This window comes from Trichomycterus rosablanca, chromosome 27 (assembly GCF_030014385.1).
Source record: "Trichomycterus rosablanca isolate fTriRos1 chromosome 27, fTriRos1.hap1, whole genome shotgun sequence".
Classification (NCBI taxonomy): Eukaryota; Metazoa; Chordata; class Actinopteri; order Siluriformes; family Trichomycteridae; genus Trichomycterus; species Trichomycterus rosablanca.
The window spans coordinates 405,001-426,391 of record NC_086014.1 but is presented as its reverse complement, the minus strand read 5'-3'; the positions used below and the strand labels follow the sequence as shown (position 1 = coordinate 426,391).

The window sequence follows — 21,391 nt, the reverse complement described above, 5'->3', positions numbered from 1 at the left end:
CTTGTGTGAAGCTTCTCAGAAGAGCGGCTGTTGTTCTAGCTGAATATATCGCATAACAATCACATAACAATCAATCTATTGGAGTTTGTTTTTGAAACGGGACGTCCAACAAGCTCACGTTCAGCTGTCCGAATACTTTTGGCCGTATGGTGAATGTGGTGCACTTTTCCTGCCGTGTTTCATCACAGTGCTGCTGCGTGAACTGACGTCAGCACTAAACCAAATCTATTTTAAATCGTTTGCTTCAATCGGCTGGATCTGCTGAGTAAAGCATTCTCTGGTGAGCGAGCTAGCGGAAGGCTCTGCTGTTGTCCCTGGAGGTCATCTGTGCCCCACGCTGACCAAAAACATCCCGCTGCCCCCTGCTTCCCCTTTAAATCTGTGAAAGGCATCAGCACATCGTGCCGGGAGCCATCAACAAGTTCAGAGCGGATGCTTTTCTCATTTCTTTAAGAGACGTGACGGAGCTGATACGAGGGGCGAGAGACGCCTGCTCTGAAGGCTGGGGGGTACCAGGGGGTACTCCACTGTTGTGTTTGAACCTCAGACGCCCCGCAGTCGCCCACTCTGCAGAATGAAAGAAAAAAACCTGCGGCTACATGTGGAAACGATCTGCCGTTCAGAACTCGGGTCTCCGGGTTCATCTGCGTCCGAGGCAGCGAGAGCGGTGGGAGGATGGAAAACTGTGGTTAGCATCTCCGCTGTTCCTTCTACTGCAGGATTCAGACAGACGAGGAGGAAGATGGAGGGAAAACATCGTCGGATTTCTGCTCCGCCTGGTGTCCCTGTTATCCCAGAACTGTGGGTTCTGTTATGTAAGTGGAAACATCTAGAAGCAACAACAGCCCAGCTGAGAGAAGCCAGACCCCACAGTACAAGAGAACTTAAAGCACCTGGGTGGAACAGTGGCAAAACAAACTAACCCACCAGTGCTGACGGACAATGATCGGCTCGTCCGAGGGTGGGAACGTTGGAGGGAATTCCTCATAACTGCTGCAGTTACGCCCTCCGCTGGCTGATCGATGGTGATGCGCAGAGACGGGGGATAATAAGGATCAATGTGTGACCTCCTCATTATTGATTTTAGGCCTTTCAGCAAACCTGTAACTCATCAGTGTGTAAAATGAACTACAGTGCTGCATCTCCTGAAGAAAATGCAAGTCAGGCTTTTAGGCAACAGTTTAGGGAAGGGCATTTTCTGTTCCAGAAGGGTCTAGAGAGCCACTGAGCAGCTTTGGGATGAACAGGAATGTCGCTTGCAAGTCAGGTGATTTCCATCTGCATTAGTGTCTGACCTTAATGATATCCTTTTGACTACATGGGCACAAATTCCCACAGACACGATCTTACAGAAGGTCTTTAGTAAAGTGGAAGGTGGTAAACATGAAAATAAAGCTCAAATGTTAACGTTTATTTGTGGCCATATAGTATATCTGTAGAATTACATGTACCATCATCGAGGATTTCAGCTATAATGGAAAACAGCACCCGCCTGAGGTCATGTGATCTCAGATGCTTGGCGTGCTCCTTTATTTGTTCTAATGTTACGCTCCACCCATGAGTTCCATCACAAACTCTGAACACCCGAGTGCCAAACCAAACCGACGTAACCAAAAGCTGGAGGCACATCTCCACTTGGTCTGGAGAGGTCGATACAGCAGCAGCGGCGGTCGATCACAGACTGATCCAGTCGCCTGTTACAGAGGGATCATGTGCTGGGCTGAAACGCTGTGAGAGAGGCTGTAAAAGGCTCTGATGTTTATAACGGCCGGGGAGGCTTTGATGCCAGCAGAAACAGACGTGTGCACTTGGCTGGAGAACAGGCCCGGCCTGGCTGGCACTGCCATGTACCACAGCACAACTGTGTAGCACTTGAGTAAACTGAGGGAGCCTTGTTCCAGTGGAGAGGATCTGTCTACCCTCGCCCTTCAACCACCCCCCAATCCACACACACAAACACACAAACACACACACACACACACACACACACACTCCTTATTACTGAGTTTAGGCTTTTAAACAAACCTGTAACTCATCAGTGTATAAAATTAACTAGAGTGCTGCATCTCCTGAAGAAAATGTGCTGTGGTAGAGTACGTGATGTGTGTGTGAATGTATGTATGTACATGGAGGGTCAGGATAGGGATAAATACTTTTGCTCAGATATGTGATTGTGTGTATGTAAGCATGTATTTGGTGGAGGTTTTTTAAAGAGGTCAAAACTTTTTTTTAGCTTTTTTCCCCTGACAGTCACATTAGAGCTTTACTGAAAATTAACCCAACTTATTTAGGGACACCGTGCACCAGGACTTGGTCCTCGAGGACGAGTGATGACCACACGTGACTGCTTATAAATCAATAATGAAAAGTGCCGTGTCCACTATTCCTTTTGATTTATAACATACAGTCTGAAGCTTCTCTGCTGTAGACCAAAAGTAGAGCAGCAGCTTTGTTGATCCTCATCAAGAAGATGCCACTAGCCAGCGGTATTTCACACGTCCATACTGATCTCAGGAAGTGCAAACGCATGGCTGAGGGTGGAAGCTACGTTTCTGCTTCACTAAATCAGAATCAGAATCAGAATCAGAATACTTTATTGATCCCCGAGGGGAAATTTCAGATGTTACAGTTGCTCAGATTGTATATATGTAAATATGTATATATGTAAACACGCCCGCTAGTGCAGTGTAAACACCAGGGGGTAAATAGCCTACACTTCACAGCCAGGGATCAGTAGATGCTACACTACACAGGTCCAGGGTTCTGGAACTATTAAAATGATCCTACAATAATTAGTAAATAACGAATGAGAAGAATGATCTGGATATGATTTGTTTGTGAAGACATCCCAAGGGTGACGGGCCTCATCCTTTCTCAAACCATGAAGATATCTGAAGACGTTCTCCAGATGGGTTGTAGGAACGTTTACCAGCAGTACCAGCTTTAGATGGGAGTGAATTTAGATCATTCCAGCACTGTGGGGGCCTTAATGGCTGGAATGATGCAGAGCTGTGGGTGGTTAATAGCTCATTTCCAAGCCCAGAACAAAGGCAGTAATCATGATGGCCTTGCCAGTGAAACGTAGAGAAGACAGATAGAGCCACCGGTGCTCTCGGGATATAAACCAGTCATCACACACAGACCTGGTATGAATCCGCCGTGTATTTAAGGACATTTAGGGACACCAGCGTGTCTGATGATTGCTATTGTGTTGACGATGCCTGCTTTCATCACGCACATTAGAGTACACATGCTCACAATGAGAGAGGCAATAACTATGGGGCATGGATGTAAACACGTGTCCCACAAGGCCACATCTGCTGTCAGAGCAGCATGAACGAAGCATAAGCAATGCCAGGCCGCACGAGTGGGTGTTTGTAGGTGGCGTAGGCTGTGCAGTTATGGCACACTCATGGCTACATCATCTTGGTAATAACACACATATGACCAGTCTAATACCAAATCTCAGACCAGTGTTGTATGACTCAATGGTCCTTAACCCTGACAGTCCTCAGTAAATGCTGAACCTGTGTTTAGAACAAAGCTTCCAAACTAGCCAGACTGCCATTAGGAATTCTATCACATGTTCTTGGGTGGTGCAGCGGACAAATACACCGACCAAACGCTGCTGAAGCTCGACTCTTCCAGCTGAAGCTTTAGCTAAGGAGCACTGGCTTGACCGTGCACTCAACTGGAGGTCTAATGAAGGCATCACCCCCTCTACCTTATTTTTAAATCAGATGATGTTGGGGTGGTGTACCAGTCTCTGTATGACTGTTGTACCGGTCTCTTAATTAGGAACACATAGCACTGGCTGTGGGTGTACAGTAATCTTTTTTGACATCTGATGTTTGAAAATCCTAACAACACTGCTGCACCTGCTACTCTTACAGCTCTGAGAATGATTAATCACCCAAACATAGCATATAGGTGTTCGTACTAAAGTGCTAGTTTATTCTCAACATTCCTGCACGGTTTACAGTCCTGAACTGTGTGCATCCAGTACAGGGTGAATAAAAGCGTCCTGGTTCTGGTGCTAGTGGATGTAAATGAGGCTTAAACACGAGCACCAGCCATGTAGGTATTAACAGCACAGCCTGATCAGTTCTGGGAATATATTTAAGCCTGGCATGGGCCCCTGAGTGCCAACCTACTGCAGGGATGAATGCATACATCACTTATATATCATACAGATATCAAGTATATAGGCTCCACATCATCTTACACACACACCACTGTTCTAAATAAAAGCCTGTAATAAAGATCAGCTGATGTTCCAGATCAGATGGAGGATCTGATGATCAGCCATGCAGGAACAAAACCCACGACGTTCCAGTTCACACCAGGATCTGTGATCAGGGACGGAAGCAAATATTCTAATCAGGGCTGATATTGATTATTGTGATTATTGATAGCTGTGCAATAAACACTAGTAACGATCAGACGGTACACACACACACACACACACACACACACACACAGTAAATAAAGCATTACCGTTGGAGCAGTGCTGTATGTGGTGTGATATAATCCAGTATGTTCATGGTAGGACAGAAACAGTCGGACGGTCGCAGCTCTGCTCCTGTAACACGGACTCCAACACACACCAGAGCTGCACTGAGGCTGCGCTCAAGCCCACAGACGCCACCGCGCATGCGCAACACAACCCTGCATTTACAGCAATAACAATAATAATAATAATAATACAGACAGCATGAATAAAGCTTCACATTCTCCTACTGGACCTCAGATTTAACCAGGACACGAACACGAGTGTTCAAAATACGAGCCAAATTCCAAAAAAGTTGGGACAGGACTTACGGCGAAAGCAGTGATCAGCGAACGAGATTAGTCTTAAATAACAGCACAAATAAGATGATTTTACTTCATCAACCCTCGTTTCTAATTTCATTTCAGCAACACATTTCAAAGAGTTAATTTAATAATAATAATGAACCGATAATAATAAAAACAGTAATTTAAAAAAACCCTGAGATAATAATAACAGAATCAAAATGAAAATATAATAGAAATATTAAAATAATAATAAACTAATAATACAAACAATATAATACTAGAAAGACGACATATAATAACAGCAATATTAAAATAATAATACACGGCATAATATATTAGCAATAAAATAACAATAATCAATAATAATAGCTATGTAATAACAGTAATATAATACAATATTAATGCTAGTACCATTAGTTGTAGTAATTGTAATACTGGCAATATAATTATTATAATAATATTAAGGGTACATGATTGTGTATCAGGTCAAATAAAACCTCTGTTTAAAAAGGTCAATACAAAAGACACCCATTGTAATAGCCCTGCTACAGTCTTATATACCCCCATAATTACACATTACACTCTTTTATTGACTTTTCTTGGCAGCACACTGCTTATTTGTTTATTCTCTACTGATTTCTCAGTATATTAGCTTAACAATAAGCACATATTGCTTTAACTGTCCAATATTTTAGTTATAAAGCCTGAAACACTCCTGTTACTGGAATATTTCACTTTTTTTTTTTTAACAAATCACTAAACAAGAATGATGAACGAGGACACGAATGAAACGAGGTTTTGAATTTTCACATCATTTTCCACAATAAAATGGACTTCATAAGATACCATGCTGCCCTCTGTCGATACCCCTGTGCTGTTGGTCTGTTTTCTGTCTCTGTACATTACGGGGAATCATGTTAAAGCATTACACTTGGTTTACTGGTCCAGTAAATGTGTGGACAGTTGTGTTGTGGGGTCAGTATGGTGATACCCAGTCATTTAAGCTCAATGTGTTGATGTTTATCAAGTCACAAGTCTTAAATCTAATGAAGTAAACAGGGACAGATCCAGGGAAGGAGGGGTAATTGTAGTGTGCCATCTACAGGCCATTCTTGGTATTACTAATCGTTCATTATAACTTGCAGGGTATGGGTATGTAAAACATACATTGTGGACTTGGTGATCATAAACCAATGGTGATCATTGGCTGTAAACATCAGATCTGACCTCACAACATTTAAGTGTTATGGTATTCCTTCAGTTATATTTCATTTTCAGGTTTCACCCCCGCTTTAGCCTGGTCAGGGTCATGGCAAATCCAGTTTCCCAAAAACCACTGGGCACAATGCAGATCAGAACTCAACCAGAGACACATGCTGCAGTTTAAACTGATTGGACAGAGTTTGTAAAGGCACATTGGGGTCTATAAGGGCCCCAAACTCATAATTTATACTGAACTGTCAGTAGCCATGAAGCCATGAAGTCAAAGGAACTGTCCGCAGATCTCCATGATCAAATTGTGGCAAGGCAACAATCAGGGCAAAAATATAAAACAGTATCAAAGGCTTTCAGGGTCCCAGCACCAATGGAAGAAGTTTGGTACAACCATGAACCTTCCTAGAACTGGTCGCCCAGCCAAATAAGCCGTCTGAGCAAGAAGTGCCTTGGTCAGATACACAATTAGTTATGTGTCTTTAAGGGTTTTACTAATTCGACTTTTTACTTGATTCATAATATAAAAAAATAAATGAACAAACAATAATTGGTCATTTTCAATAACTCACCACAAGGGGGAAGCAAATGCAAAAAAAAGGCATGTGCACCTCCTGAATTCCAGAAATTAGGTACCAAGAACTCAACTGTTCTGGACTGAAGCTCTGAAAGTGGGAATGATAGAACTTTAATTCCTGGGTTAAACTCCTAAACTGGTCTTGTTTTTGTCAAGTCAAGTCAAGTCAACTTTATGTATATAGCGCTTTTTACAATAGACATTGTCTCAAAGCAACTTTACAAATCCAGGACCAACAGATACAAAAACCCCTGTTGAGCAAGCCGAGGGCGACTGTGGCAAGGAAAAAAAAGGAAAAACTCCCTGAAAAATTTTGCTTTGTTTTTACGCTGGGTTTCTGTTCCAAAATCAGGATGAGATGTTCCTTCAGTCTCCAATAGCATGAAATCCTCAGCCTGTTGATCATTCCAGAACAATACTGATGGAAGTGCTCACGTCCAGCTCTGAGAAACTGAATGTTTTTGCAGATAAAAGATGATTGCTCTGCATTTTATATTATGAACGTTGATTTGGGACGTCTGTCAAATCCGCCCATTGAAGCAATGCGGCTCTTTAGTTTTCTTTGCTCGCTGCAGGTGCATGGTGGGTTATGTAATTCTATTTTTCAGAGGGGATTTGCTGTCTCTGGTTAGAAACAGAGGCTACGCCTTTCTCTTTGTTCTTCTGCCTGGTTTGGTGTAACTTATTGCCTCGCATTATCTAAGATCCAAAAAATCTACATTCAGAATGAAAATAACATTTCACCTAACATGAACGGTTCAAACATGGTTATCAGACAATTAAACTGAATAAAAGAATCAACAGAGCTTTCTTTATAAAGGTGTCAAAAGATACTTACGGTAGTTGAGGTGTTGAACCCACACACATCTTTACACTTACTATTATAGTACAGCATGATGAGTCCTGGGAACATCAGTTTCATCTTGGCCTTTAAACATCATCTGTAGGAGAGTTCCTCATCCTGGTGCTGACCGTGTGGGTTTCTCTGGGGTTCTCTGGTTTCCTTCCACTTTACAAGACAAGCTGAAGGTTGACTGGCCCTAGATGTCAACGACTGATTGCGTGTGTAAGGGTGTGATACCCCATTAACAATCGGTGTGGGAGGTGTGCCTGATTCACGCTTTGCATTCCTGGATGGCACCAGACCCACCGTGACTGTATATCCAGAGCTATCACCTGGCACAATGTGAGAATCAACCCTGGACAGTTCGTATCAGATCTGTTTACCCAAGAGGCAACTCAGATTAGCCAATGCAGCTACTGGTATGAGATGGGAAATAGCTGGACATTGATTCATTTATCTTAAAGTCAGGCACTTTCTCCCGGTTGTGGTAATGGAAGGATCTTGGCAACACTAGGTGCACGTCAAAAACACATCCTAGAACGTTTCTGGAAGGTCGGGGAGACCAAAGTATGCAGAACAAACCCACAGACACGGGAAGTGACGCTAGACTCCACACTGTGACCAGAGGTGTTAACTGAACCAGAAAGCTTGAAGCCACGAGACATCTACATTAGGGAAATGAAAGGCCCTGCTCAGTGGTTGCTTAGTGGAGCCGAGTTTCAAACCCCCGACCTTCCGAATGATAGCCCAGATCCCCGACCACTGAACAAACTTAGAGCGGCCAATTCATCCTCTTAGTGTTTTTAAGAGGTGTGAGCTAACCAGAGAACCACGAGGAAACTCACATGGAGTAACGATCATCCACCGTTTATTAGGATTTTTCATTTTTTACGATCTACGATGGAACTAAAAAAAGATCTCAAGTATTTCTTAAACATTTTATATCCTCCAGCCACTGAAAAAAAGAGACACGGTGGATTTGAACACGTACAGAGATGTTTTCGTTTAAGAGGGCATGCTCTCTACATGTTAGCGACTCCACATTCTCTGTACATGTTGCTAACAGCCACTACAGGATCGCCTGAGGATCAGGTTCAGCGGGGGCATTTCATTAAACACCCACTTTATGGCTTGTGCAGCTATTTAAGGAGTCTGGGTAATACTAGGAAGACGCTCGGCGGTGTAGAAACTCACCGTACCAGGATGGACAGGATGCTAAATCGATGAGAAGCAATTGATCCTGTGCAAGATTAACATTCTGTTCTTTCTCAGAACGTATCAGCGATTTATTACCGACCGTTATTCTGCCGTTTGTTTTTCCGGCGTTCTCGGCCTGTAGCTGCTGGGGGGCAGAGACGCCGGGTAATAAAAGGAGGATGAACTGTATTCTTAGCTTGTGTTTTTGAGACTGTTTTTCCACACAGGGCAGAAAATGTGAGACGCGTTCTGAAGTAGAGCCCAGGCCCGGGGCGCCGTAACCCGACTCGGTACAGTTAAGCAGACCCCCGTCTGAGACCGGCCGTTGCATGGCAGCTCTCTGGCCCTCACACACTGGTATTGTGAGGCAGGTATTGTGCGACTGGCATTGTGAAATGGGCAATCCAAGACCTGGTGCGCAACTTGAAAGTGTATCCCGTCCCAGGTGCATGACATGGTTGGGGAGGGATGGAGGGATGGGGTTTGGCGTTTGATTTGGCACAAAGCTGGCTTCAGTTCTAAAGATAAAAGAGTAGATTAGCAGAAGAAAGCCGAGATGCGGAGGAGGGCAAACAATGAGGGTTAGAGCTGTTGAGGGTAATCTGCTCTTCACATGACATGGGCTTTAACTTCTATTTACCCCAGCTTTCTGAGGGGAAAAAAACAACGCTGGCGTCCCTCACAAAGGTTTCTCGGTGTGTCATTCAGCATGTGACATTTGCAGCGTGATTCTTTTACCTGGACGACTGGACCGGTGAGGTGAAAACGTGGTTGAATCGATGATGTTTATACACCCAACACTGAACAAACACAGCTGAGGAGAAAACGAGTGGGAGTAGAGCAGTAAAGAGAACACTAGTCTGAGATTTACATGGGTAAGGGTTTTCTGTTCTGCACCAATTCATCTTCAGTGAGCGCTTCATCCTGATCCAAATCACAGTGAATCCAGGACCTATCCTGGGAACACCACGCAGAAATACTGACATCCGCTTCTAAAAATAAAGAGATCAGCAAAGGGTTCAAATCTCAGCTTCGGTCAGTGTGTGCCAAGGCTTCTTTAAGAAAGCAACCATGGTTCTTTTATGGCATCACCATCAAGAATCTTCTTTGGCAGCTTCTACCGGCATATTTTGTGGAGGTGATAAAGATAATCTTTTGGTGCTGGTTGATAATGAAATCATTGCAGACCAGCCCAACGTAAGTCACGTCACTACACCGTCACGGCTTTGTGATGGTTGCCTGCACAGATGAGTCGGCTTTCTCCAGTGCCATCAAATGTCCAAAGTAACACAACTTGTGGGACTTAACGTGGCACAGGAGCTCCTTTTTGGTGCTCAGTGGTGATCATCTTCCTCCATGAGATTTTCAGCAGGTTTCTGGTGCTCTTGTTTTAAAAAGCCTGGATGCTTCTTCCCTCTTTGTTCTTCAGCATCCAGGCTGCACATCCACATGTGGCTATTAGCCAAAGCAAAGCTTTCATCAATCGTAGATCGGATGTTCCTAATTGACTTGTTTTTCCATCACCGCCACGGTCAAATTTAGCTATTAGTAGACTGTATCATCATAACACAAGACACAAACAGACAAGACAGAGGTAAAGATATTCAGAAAATACTTCATGTGAGCTGGTCCAGTGATCAATATCCACGTCTGTGCTCAGGGTCAGTGAACAGTGAGGCAAGTAAACGCACGTCTAATCCATGATTGTGGACGTTTAAACAGGAAAAGGTAAAACACAGAGACGTCGGAAGCAAAAAACAATAAATAAAGAATACAGAGAGCTGGCATGGTGTGGTGCTAACAGAAGTAACAACACTTCACCAGGGGTTTAAAGAGGAAGCTAACGGTGAATATCGACAAAATGTGAGACGCATCATCATATCAACCAACAAACTAAATGGAAGAATTAAACAGCAATGATATGTGAACTGCAACTCCAATTGGAAAGATGCCATGACAGTAATGGTGCCATGTGCAGCCTATTTATCTTTACATATCAATAACATGATATTTAACGGTCGCTCAGGTGGTGCAGCGGTAAAAACACACGCTGGAACCAGAGCTGGATCTGGAATACATCGTATAGAATCTCGGCTCTGCCTGCCGGCTAAGGCTGAGCGGCCACATGAACAACGATTGGCCTGTTGTTCAGATATGGGTGGGACTAAGCCGGATGGGGTCTCTCTCATGACTGGTGCAATTACGACCTCTGCTGGCTGATTGATGGCGCCTGCACAGAGATGAGAAAAGAGTGCTCTCTCTCAGGGTGCGTCTCTCCGTACACAACGCTGAGCTGCACTGCACTCGTCAAAGTGTAGGTGATAAGATGCATACGGCTGCTGCCCACGTGTCGGAGGGGGCGTGGGTTAGCTTCGTTCTCCTCAATCAGAGCGGGGATCGGCATTGGTGGAGAGGAAGCGTGACGAAATCGGGCAATTGGACACGACTAAAAAGGAGAAAATGCATAAAGAAAATAAAATTTTTTAAAAACTTGATATTTAACAGCCCCTACAGGGCAACTAAAAGAGCAGAAATTAAGTTTGGCAACCATAACCTACAGGATTACTGTCCAAAATTTGATGCTGGCCAATGATAGCAAATAAAGAGGCATAATGAGCTCTCAAACTCGCACGCTTAACGTTTCTACATACTACGTGGGCAGCAGAAAGAATTTAGTCAAAGTAAACAGTCATGTGATGCCTCATTTTCCTTCACATTACGAAATAAACAGGTCGAGATGGCGATGCTAACTGTAACACAGTCGCCGCTCACCACAAGAAGAAAACAACGTCGTTAGCTAGGACGTGAACCTCGCAGTGCAGCGGATGGTGCCTTTGAAAACAGTCAAATCATCCACAGCAGAAGATCAATCAAACCACACCAACCAGAAAGTAAATAAATGCATAACAGACATTGCATCATGCTCCTATTTATACCTCGCTCGGCTGCTAACGGCGTTTAGCTTCGGGATTATTTGTGCTGAATCCACGGCTAACCTCGACGATACGTTTGGTGGGAACGCTGCTTCATTATTGACAACTATTGTCCTGAAGCTATTGTGCTACTCCCACTGCTGTGTGTGTTTGTGATAGTTCTACATTCACATCACCGACTCTTTCTTTTCCAGATTAAAATCAAAGTGCAAATTAAAAGCAGATCACAATTTCTGTTGTAGCAAAACAACCCGGGAAGCTGGAACAACAAAGGTGTTGAGATATGAGATATAATAAATAATGTGGACGCAGCGATAGCATTACAGGCTAACAAATAAAACCTCAAAAAGCTGGGCTAGTAAAACTGTAAGTCACGTCACGGCTTTGTGATGGTCTCCAGCGCCCTCCGTCTCATGTTGCACCACGTTGTGATGTCATCAGTCCAACTTATTCTTGGTTCCTCCTCAAGTCCTATAACACAGTAGTGCCGCCTTCAATGTTGTCATGTTAGCGCCTCATCGTACGCCCAAAATAACAGAACTCGCAGGACTTCATGTGGTTCGGTAGCTGCTCGTCTGTTCTGGCCATCTTGTGCGCCTGTGCATGGTAGCTTGGTATTAGTGCTGATTGATTTGTTCTTCCATCTCCTCGTCAATTTGACCATCACCGCCATGCCAGTTGGATTTCTTGACTTTGATGCTCTGCTTCCCACATGTGGCACAGAAGATATTTTTCAATACAGTCCACATTTCCTCATCTAAAACGAGGCCAATCCTTTCAAACCTCAAAATGTCTCAGATTGTCAGTAGGTACAGTGTAGCTGTGTTTAAATACCTAACTTTCACTTGCTTTATAGTGGTTTTTGGATTGAAAGTTCCTCTCAGAATTAGGTGACAGTTTGGGTTCTCCGCCCGACCTCACAGCTGTTTGTTTAGATGATCTTTGGACCTGAAGTTGCTTTGTAATGGTTTCAAGAGACAATCCAGTAGATAGCTTTTTTACTTTCCCATTGTAGTGCTTAGGGTTTAGCCTAGTGGATGCAGTCAAACTAGCCTTATTTATACAAGCACCACCAAATTAATCATCAAAGTTGTTAAAAAGCCCAAATGGGTTCGTTTGGGGGTTTGCTTTGTGTTCCAGTTCCAGTACTTGCGTTCCAGGAGTAAGCAGCTTCACAAAATCCACATCTAGATCCAATATGAGCAACATGAGGAGAAAGTGGAAATAAAACCCACCTAAATAAGTGATTCCACACTGAGGAGTCAGATTAAACTGTACGATTAGTCTGACAATCATGAAATTAGTCGTAAATGTTTAAACCAGTAGGGAATTAAAAAGAATAAAATAACGTTCTGTCTGATGTAAGGACGTAACAACACACAGTGCTAACATGATGTTAACGTCACCATAAACTACTGTGGTTGGATCTTTACTGCTGATCTGCTTCCCTGCTGTTACATCCACATGATTTTCAGCCTTGAATAAAACCTCATATTCAGCTCGACTCACGACTCGTACCCGACTGCAATCCTGTCGACCCCTGCGTTTTCCTGAGAGCTCCCCAGCCTGGAGATCACAGGAACAAGGATCCTCACACGCCCAAGTCTGGTGGTTGTTTTTCCACTCGGCTTGTGTGGACAGACTGGGTTCCAGGGCATTTCCTCATCGCTGGCACGCCGAATAATGAGGGCTGAATGAGGAGCAAGGCTGTCGTTCCTGACCCCAATTTCCTCTTTCCCCTTTGCCAGCTGGTGGAAGAACGGAGACCACAAACAACAGCGGGCGGCTGCTGCGATTCGGCCACGTCGGTGAGCAATGAGGGGTCAGAAAAGACGACCGGGGCAGCAGAATCACACGCCAGTGGAGAGAGCGTGTCGCCGGGAACACGTTTCTGCCCCGCGGCCGCCGCTGGTGTGTGTACGTGTGATTAGTTTCTCCATTCCGACGGGCTGGGAACCATTCGGCGCTGGATTAGCGCTGATTACGCGCTCGCTAAGAAAGCTCCTCTGTCACCGCGCTTTACTAATGAACTCCAACTTGTTTACAGAGTCTCCATGGAAACCACCCACGAGGATCCCTGGATGCTGGGAAAATGGATCATTGTGATTATCGGGATCGAGGGTTTAGCTGCGTAAAGAAAATATTTTGTACTGGGTGACGGGGGTGGAGGGGGGAACCATAACAAGTGTGAACCATTTATTTTAATAACCAGTAAACAATTCTGTCCTGACAGTGCAGAGTAAACTGGGGGGCACTAACAGACCATTTCCAAACCACACTGTATGGACAAAAGTATTGGAACACCCATTTTAACTATTGATTTCTTGTGCTTCAGCAACAGCAGTTGCTAACAGGGTGATGAATCAATCATTTAAAGGAAATTACATGCTTCCGTTCTTGCAGCAACAGTTTAGGGAAGGCCCTTTTAAAAACCAAGAAGTGGCCGCTCAGGTGGTGCAGCGGTAAAAACACACGCCGGAACCAGAGCTGGGATCTGGAGTACATCGTATCGAATCTCGGCTCTGCCTGCCGGCTAAGGCTGAGCGGCCACATGAACAACGATTGGCCTGTTGTTCAGATATGGGCGGGACTAAGCCGGATGGGGTCTCTCTCTCATGACTGGTGCAATTACGACCTCTGCTGGCTGATTGATGGTGCCTGCACAGGGATGAGAAAAGAGTGCTCTCAGGGTGCGTCTCTCCGTACACAGCGCTGATCTGCACTGCACTCGTCAAAGTGTAGGTGATAAGATGCATACGGCTGCTGCCCACGTGTCGGAGGGGGCGTGGGTTAGCTTCATTTTCCTCAATCAGAGCGGGGATCGGCATTGGTGGAGAGGAAGCGTGACGCAATCGGGCAATTGGACGCGACAAAAAAGGAGAAAATGCATAAAGAAAAATATATTTAAAAAAAATTAAAATAAAAACCAAGAAGCTCCAGAGTCCTGCACAGAGCTCTGACCTCAGCCCCACTCAACAGCTCTGGGATGAACCGGAACATCGACTGCTCAACTGGCGCCCAGTCATACAAATGCAAAAAAATCTTTTGCATACATTTTATCACTCTATGTTGAAAGCATTTGCTTCTGAAATGGAGTGTCCAAAAAGCTCATGGTTGGATATTCAAATACGTTTGACCATACAGTGACTCCAGTTGAGTTCTTGTCACGTCTCAAGGATCATTAAAGCAAACCGGATGAACCTGAGCACAATCTGGAGCGCCACAGCAAGGGTGTGAATACTTTTGTGAATCAGAGATTCAGTTTTTGATGTTTTCACCATGGCTTTAGGCAACTGAGGGCAGATTGATGATAAAATGATGATTACATCCATTTAAATCCAAAAGTTTAAGGGGTGTGAATACTTTCTGAACCCACGATCCTTCAACAAGAACACAAAGGACCAGGGCGGATGGGAAACCCCTGACTCGTGAGGTTTAAGGTGCTATAGGTTTCGGAAAAACGCCCGAGTGATTAAATGAGAGGCCCGCGGCGGTTTAATACGCTAACACACCAACACCGAGGCGCGAGTCTCGGGTTCGAGTTTCAGCGGTACCGCCGGCCTAGCCAGGCACTTAACAGAGCCCGAGCGTTCAGACTTTTCCTACCGTAAAGTAAAACCGGGCGGAGTTCCAAACAGCGTCGTGGTGTGTGCATGAAAACCAGGACTGACCGCACGCACAGCGTGTCGGAACGGTGAGCGTTCCCGAACAACAGAGGACTGTGAACAGGATTTCTCTTTCCATACGCCATGCTTCCTCTGCCCTCCTTCACCCGTGACAGAGAACACCGGGCTGTTTCCACAGGCGCAGATATACGACCCTGTTAATAATAATCCGCTGGATCTGCGGCGCGTTACAGCGTCAACAAACGCGAAAGAGAGTTTCCCAAACACTTGAACCCCTGTCGAGGCCTCCGCCGAGAAAAATAGGGGGTTGTGTTTAACGAGTGTGTAAAGGGTTTCCCCTCGGTGTTTACAGATGATGACTGCATTAGCAGCGCATGTAAACCGCAGGGCCTCGCCGGGCTGGAACGTTTCTTAGCTTTTATTGAGCATGAAAGCCTATCGAGAAGGTCGGAGCTTATCGGAAATAATGAAGCAGCAGCTTTTATTAGCACTTGTTGTTCTGCCCTACAGGGTGATTAGTTGTGAATTAGCAGTTATTGGTGGATTTCGCTCCCCTCGTGTTGGCAAAAAGAACTTGTGAAACTTGTAAAGTTGCTGCCGTGTTGGTTCACTACGTGGCCAAAGGTATTCGGACGCCTGACCGTGAGCTTGTCGGACGCCCCGTTTAAAAAACAAGCGCTATTAAAAAGAGCGACCCTCTGTGTGATCTTTTCAGCTAGAACAGCTTCTCACAAGACATTGGAGTGTGTCTGTGTGTGGGAATTTGTGCCCATTTAATGAAAATTTGGCAGCATTTGTACGGCTGGGCGCTGATCGATCAGTCGATGTTCCGGTTCATCCCAGAGCTGTTGACTGGGGCTGAGGTCAGGGCTCTGTGCAGGACACTGGACCTTCTCTTCAAGTCTTTAAAGAGCTCGCTCATGCTGAAACAGGAAAGGGCCTTCCCTAAACTGTATTTATCCCAGGATGCTTTGGCGGCACAGCAGAAGGTTCGAGCTCTCCACCTACAGTCTCAGGGGTGGCACTGTCACTGCCAGTTGGGTGGTGTTTCTGGTCTGGTCAAGGTGCTGACACAACACGAGTCATGAATGGGGGGGGGCTGTTACATAGAGCATAGCATGACTCTTCATATGCATTACGAATATGAGTGAATACCTAATGCTGGTTTGTTGGTAAAAAAAAAAAAAGCAATGACAAAAGGGGCAAGTGCCAGTCTGTAGCTCTCCCCGGACAGAATGGGGGTTGTGCAATTGGCCAAGAAAATACAAAAGGGAATTAAACATGACTAGATTCCTTTTCTTTCTGACTTTGGTATACAGTATTTGGACTCATGGTGTGCTGCTCACTGGCCAGCTTACATTGCAGCTTCCAGCTAAAGATGATGGGTTCCTGCCCTACCCAAACACTCTTTGTGGAATTCATCCCACACTTAAAAAGCTGCCTCCAGGCCTCCATGAGTAACAGATCACTGCATGTTCACGATATAAAAACCAACACGAGATGAGCTTTTCTCCATCTTCTTCTCTAGCTAACACTGGCCAAGGGGAGGAACAATCCCGGCTTAAATACAAATAAAATAAAAGCAAGACAGAAGCTGCACAGTCATTAATCAACAAGCTGCCATTTCTGCTTCTCAACACCTTCCAGACATGAACCAGAGAACAAGACAGCGCTCCTCCTGAGCTAACTTCAGTGCAATCCAAAGTATGTGGGAACGAGGAGACCCCCGTCTCAAATACACTGCACCTGCAGAAGTGTTTGGACTTGTTGGTCGTAGGTATTATATAGAGTGACCTCTACGTAATGAAGTTTGCAGTGCCAACAATGCTGCTCCTACTAGATGTGACGGTAACCTGGTATGTTCCAGAACTTATAACAGACTTTATCACAGACTGGACTGAACAATGAAGAACTCACATTATTTTTTTGCTAGGTATAACTTTCAGTTCAATTTCATTTCGAGTTTGTATGACACCCAAGAAGAAGACACTCTACACAGAACAGCCACCCTCCAAGACCACAAGGCCATGTGGTGTCTCATTTTGTCTTCATGTGTGTCTTCATCACAGGAGAGGGCAGAAGCAGGTTCGACTTGGGCAACAAGAATGTTGGAAGTCATGGCATCATAGCTGTTGACCTCACACTCCTGAGAAACCTTCAGTGCAAAAGGGCCGGTTCTGAGTCTATCCAGAAGCAATCCATCCCCAGAGAAGTAACCTGACCTGCAGGAGATCAGAGAGGTCTCTAGAGCAAGAGGACTTGTGCTTTTTGACCCTTTTTAAACAATAGCCTCGTGAGAATTGGTAGACGTCTAAGATGTATTTCTCTCGGATCAGAGGTCAAGAATCCAATCACTCTCCCAAAGCAAAGCCACAACACCAGACTACTAGTGAGTCTTTAACAACGTCCTGGTGAAGTGAAAGAGACAGAAGTTCACAGAGGAGCGATCAGGGCAGAAGGTCTAGTGATTGCCCCTGCTACAAGGCTAATTAGCTCTGTCTTTTATCACGGTGTAATACGCCACAAGCTTAGACTGGGTTTGGATGACCGACCACCCAGAAGATGGCATCTGAGAAAAAACCTCCCTAAGATTCCTGGACGGTGGTCAGCCCTCACACCAGAGGTGCAAAGGTTTTATTCAAAGCATCAAGTGGTGCACTGCGCCCGCAAATGACACCTAAACCAAGTGGACTAGTTGTTGATTACAAAACAAGGGACTAGCGCCAAGGCATATCTGAATCTGACAATGTGTGACACATTTACATTTTCAGCATTTAGCAGACAATTTTATCCAAAGTGACTTACAGTACTATAACAGTGTACAGTCTAGGCAATTGAGGATTAAGGGCCTCGCTCAGGGGCTCAACAGCAGCAACCTGGCAGTGGTGGGGCTTGAACCAGTGACCTTCTGGTTACTAGTCCAGTATCTTAACCACTAGGCTACAACGACACTGTGTTAATAATGCTGCATTTGCTGCATTCCCTTAGATATGGGAAGTAAGAACATACGTCATTTATGATCTCCAGCACTCGAGTTCCAATCTCAGCTCTGCTATCAGCCGGCTGGGCACCTACACAGACACATGATTAGCTACGTGCCTGGAGGGGGAAGGATGATGACGATGGTGTAAATGTTGGCTCTGCTGACCAGTTGAGGCGTCTGTTCACGGATGGCAGGGAGAAGCTCACTGTATGTGATACTGTGCTCTAGTAGATCACGCCCCTTGCAGGTGAAAAGAAGCGATCAGCCCTCCTTAATTGGGCATGGAAGTGGCAGCAATGATGAGAGAGAGAGAGAGAGAGAGAGAGAGAGAGAGAGAGAGAGAGAGAGAGAGAGAGAGAGAGAGAGAGAGAGAGACTGGCCTATTGGTCACAACTGGACTGGCTGCAAAAGGGGGAAGAATTTAGTTTTTATGGAATGGTCCGTCATGAGAATTCCTTTATTGTGTTTTATTTTTGTTGGCAATTCACATTTATAATTGTGTGACTGTTTATATCATTTTATTTTAGTTATTTCTTCAGTTTCTTTGTGTCTTTTTGAAAGGCCCCAGAAGAATCGTGTGGAATTCCTTTGCTGCCGGACCGGTTACGACAGAAACATATTTCAGTCTGATCAAACACGAAGCTTTAAACATGGTGACGAGTGCATTTCAACTAAGTTCTGATCCAAACTCTGATTTAACTGGTGGAATATTTTATTTGTAAATCCAGATCTCAGGAGCGAGACCCACCACACGTTTCCCCGAAACTGGCTGACAAAACGAAATGTACGACGATAGAATTATTTAAATGATTGGAAACCAATAAACTGGCTGTGATGCATCGGGACGTTCGGATGCTGGGTATTCTGATACACCAGAGATGTGGATTAGAAAGCGTGTGTTAAACGTGACCGACCTAAATAAACGAGGATTCATAAAGAAAACGATGAGTAAAATAATAGCCAGCGTTCGTGCCTCGGCCTTTGAAGTCGTCTTTGTTTAACTGTGAGTAAACAGTGGTGCCATTTATGTCAAACTAAACTGCTGCCCATTTCTCTGCCAGGTCTGGCCAACAAACAACAGCCCTGAGAGCCTTCCTTTCTCTTCAGCGGTGGGTAAAAACAAGATTTTATTTCTAATTGAGACCATGTGTGTGTGTGTGTGTGTGTGTGTGTAGGGGGTGGGGTGCGGATTTCTGCAGTCTGATACCGACAGTAATTCCTCCACGTATCCCATATAATCTGGTTCTACAATATTCTACATCCTGGCGGGTCCTGGCGGGTCCTCGCAGCCTCTAAAATCAGGCGGTTTATTACAGATCACAGGCGCGTGTGTGAGAAGGTCGTGAAGCTTCGTGCTTCTGTTTTCCCACTGCAGCACCAACCGTGCAGAGCAATGCGATCATTTCCAAGGTGTCATAAAATCCGAGGCTGGAAAATTCCCAGTTTGAGTTGCGTGTTGAGTTCGGGGAGCCCGTAAAGCCAGAAACGATTCCATAACGTGTGGAACGTACCCGAGTCGGAGAATTCAAAGCGTTAGAGATGTTTTTTTTCTTCTTCTTTAAGAAGAGACCCAACGGAGAGCCCCAGAATAGTTTTCTGTGGGAAGTTCTGGTTCCCTCGGCCTTCTGTACATAGTGCGCATGCATACTGTGAGGGAAGGTGACCGGGGGCATGGTGGCAGCGTGCCAGAACAGGGAGGTCTGGAAAAGGGGAGAGTAAACGAACGAGACTTCATCAGACCCTTGACAACTTAACCCTGAAGACGAGGGCAAAGCCGGGAAGCCGTGATGGTGGGTCTCGGGGGTTAGAACGTCAAAGAGCGGGATTAACTCGGAGAGGCGCCTCGTCTGTGTGCTGCCCTCGGGTTTTAGGACCGACCGGTGACCCTGATGATCCAGTCTGACATTAATACACGGAGACGGTTATGTCTTTTTATTACTTTTACTCCAGAGATTCTACATTATGACGCTTATCAATTCAGTACATTTCCATTCACTCGCCTCTACACAAACTAGATAACGATGAATCCTGATAATAATTATGATTCCAAATCATTGCATCTCTTTATTTCCATTAAGAAGCCAAACCATCACAGCGTGCGTTCACTCAAACCTGTGGAAAACTTCAGTCACCAGTCCACCTTCTGCATGTTTCTAAGAGGTGAGAAGAAGCCCTGAGTAAACCCACACAGATAAAGGAGAACCCAATTGCACCGCTCCTCATGTCCAACTTGCATAACTTTCCATGCAGTGCAGATCTACATGTGTATCAGGGATCCTAAACTGTAGATTTATTTACATTTAACACACGAAATGATTCCACCCGTTGGAGGAGGAGGGCGTGACAGCAGTGACGAGAAATGAGAGAGATAACGGGTAACTGGGGGCGACAGGGTTGGGTGAAATTGTGAAGAAAACTGGATGTTGGACAAGCTCATGGTCAGGTGTCCACATACTTTCGGCATTAAATTATCCTATTGGTCATTTCGATGACCCCAAGCGCAGTGCCAAAATAACAGCCACCCCGGGGCGGTTGAGGGCCGTGTCAGCAGATTGAACCTGAATGGAAATCCGGTTTGTGAGTCTGGAATTTTATGATTCCGTCTGTGTTTGAACGATATCGTTCCTTTCCTCGCTCTGTCACGAGATGAGCGGGCGGGGCGGCTGGGGTTCCGTGTTTGTTCAGTAATAACGATTACGAATCGCATCTGTCCGGCCGCTCGTGTCTTTTTATAGAAGCAGCACATCGGGCACTAGGTGGACGGGAAGGAAGGTGGACGGAGGAGCTCTGCGGTGATCTCGGCTCGTATATTTGTCATCACGGTTTCCTATTATTCTTGGCTGGGTGAGATGGAAAACGCTCACCGATGCCCTCTCTGAGAACAGCAACTCATTTAAGAATGGCTGTGTCCTGACCGTCCCCTGACAGACGGCTATCTGGAGGTGAACAACCCCGAATTCATCTGTTCCAGTATCAGAAACATCACATCAGTTCAGTGGCATTGTAGGAGGTGTTTGGGATTTTAGTGGACCGGTTTATACCCTGTTTTCTTCCAGCGTGAGTGTGTGTGTGTGTGTGTGTGTGTGTGTGAGTGTGTGTGGGGTTGTTTCTTGACACGATAACCCGTTTGATAAATAATAATGGGGGCTTTATCAGACACTTGGGCTGCTGGGATCTGAACAGGATGTACCGGACGGTATAAAAGAAGCCGCAGAGTGAAGG

At 45.2% G+C, this 21,391-nt stretch overlaps 1 protein-coding gene across 4 annotated transcripts in view; it reads right to left on the bottom strand.

Annotated features, from left to right (window-relative positions):
- si:ch211-288d18.1 (USP6 N-terminal-like protein) overlaps positions 1-21,391 on the bottom strand; it is a 58,706-nt gene that overhangs the window by 9,724 nt on the left and 27,591 nt on the right. For 2 of the 4 annotated variants that reach the window (XM_062989813.1, XM_062989814.1), the window contains one exon: positions 4,498-4,668. The exons of 1 other annotated variant lie outside the window; for it this stretch is intronic. The gene's annotated coding sequence lies outside the window, so the exon portion shown is untranslated. Of the gene's footprint in view, positions 1-4,497; positions 4,834-21,391 lie in introns of those variants that run through there. One more of the 4 variants, XM_062989815.1, reaches the window with a different exon arrangement.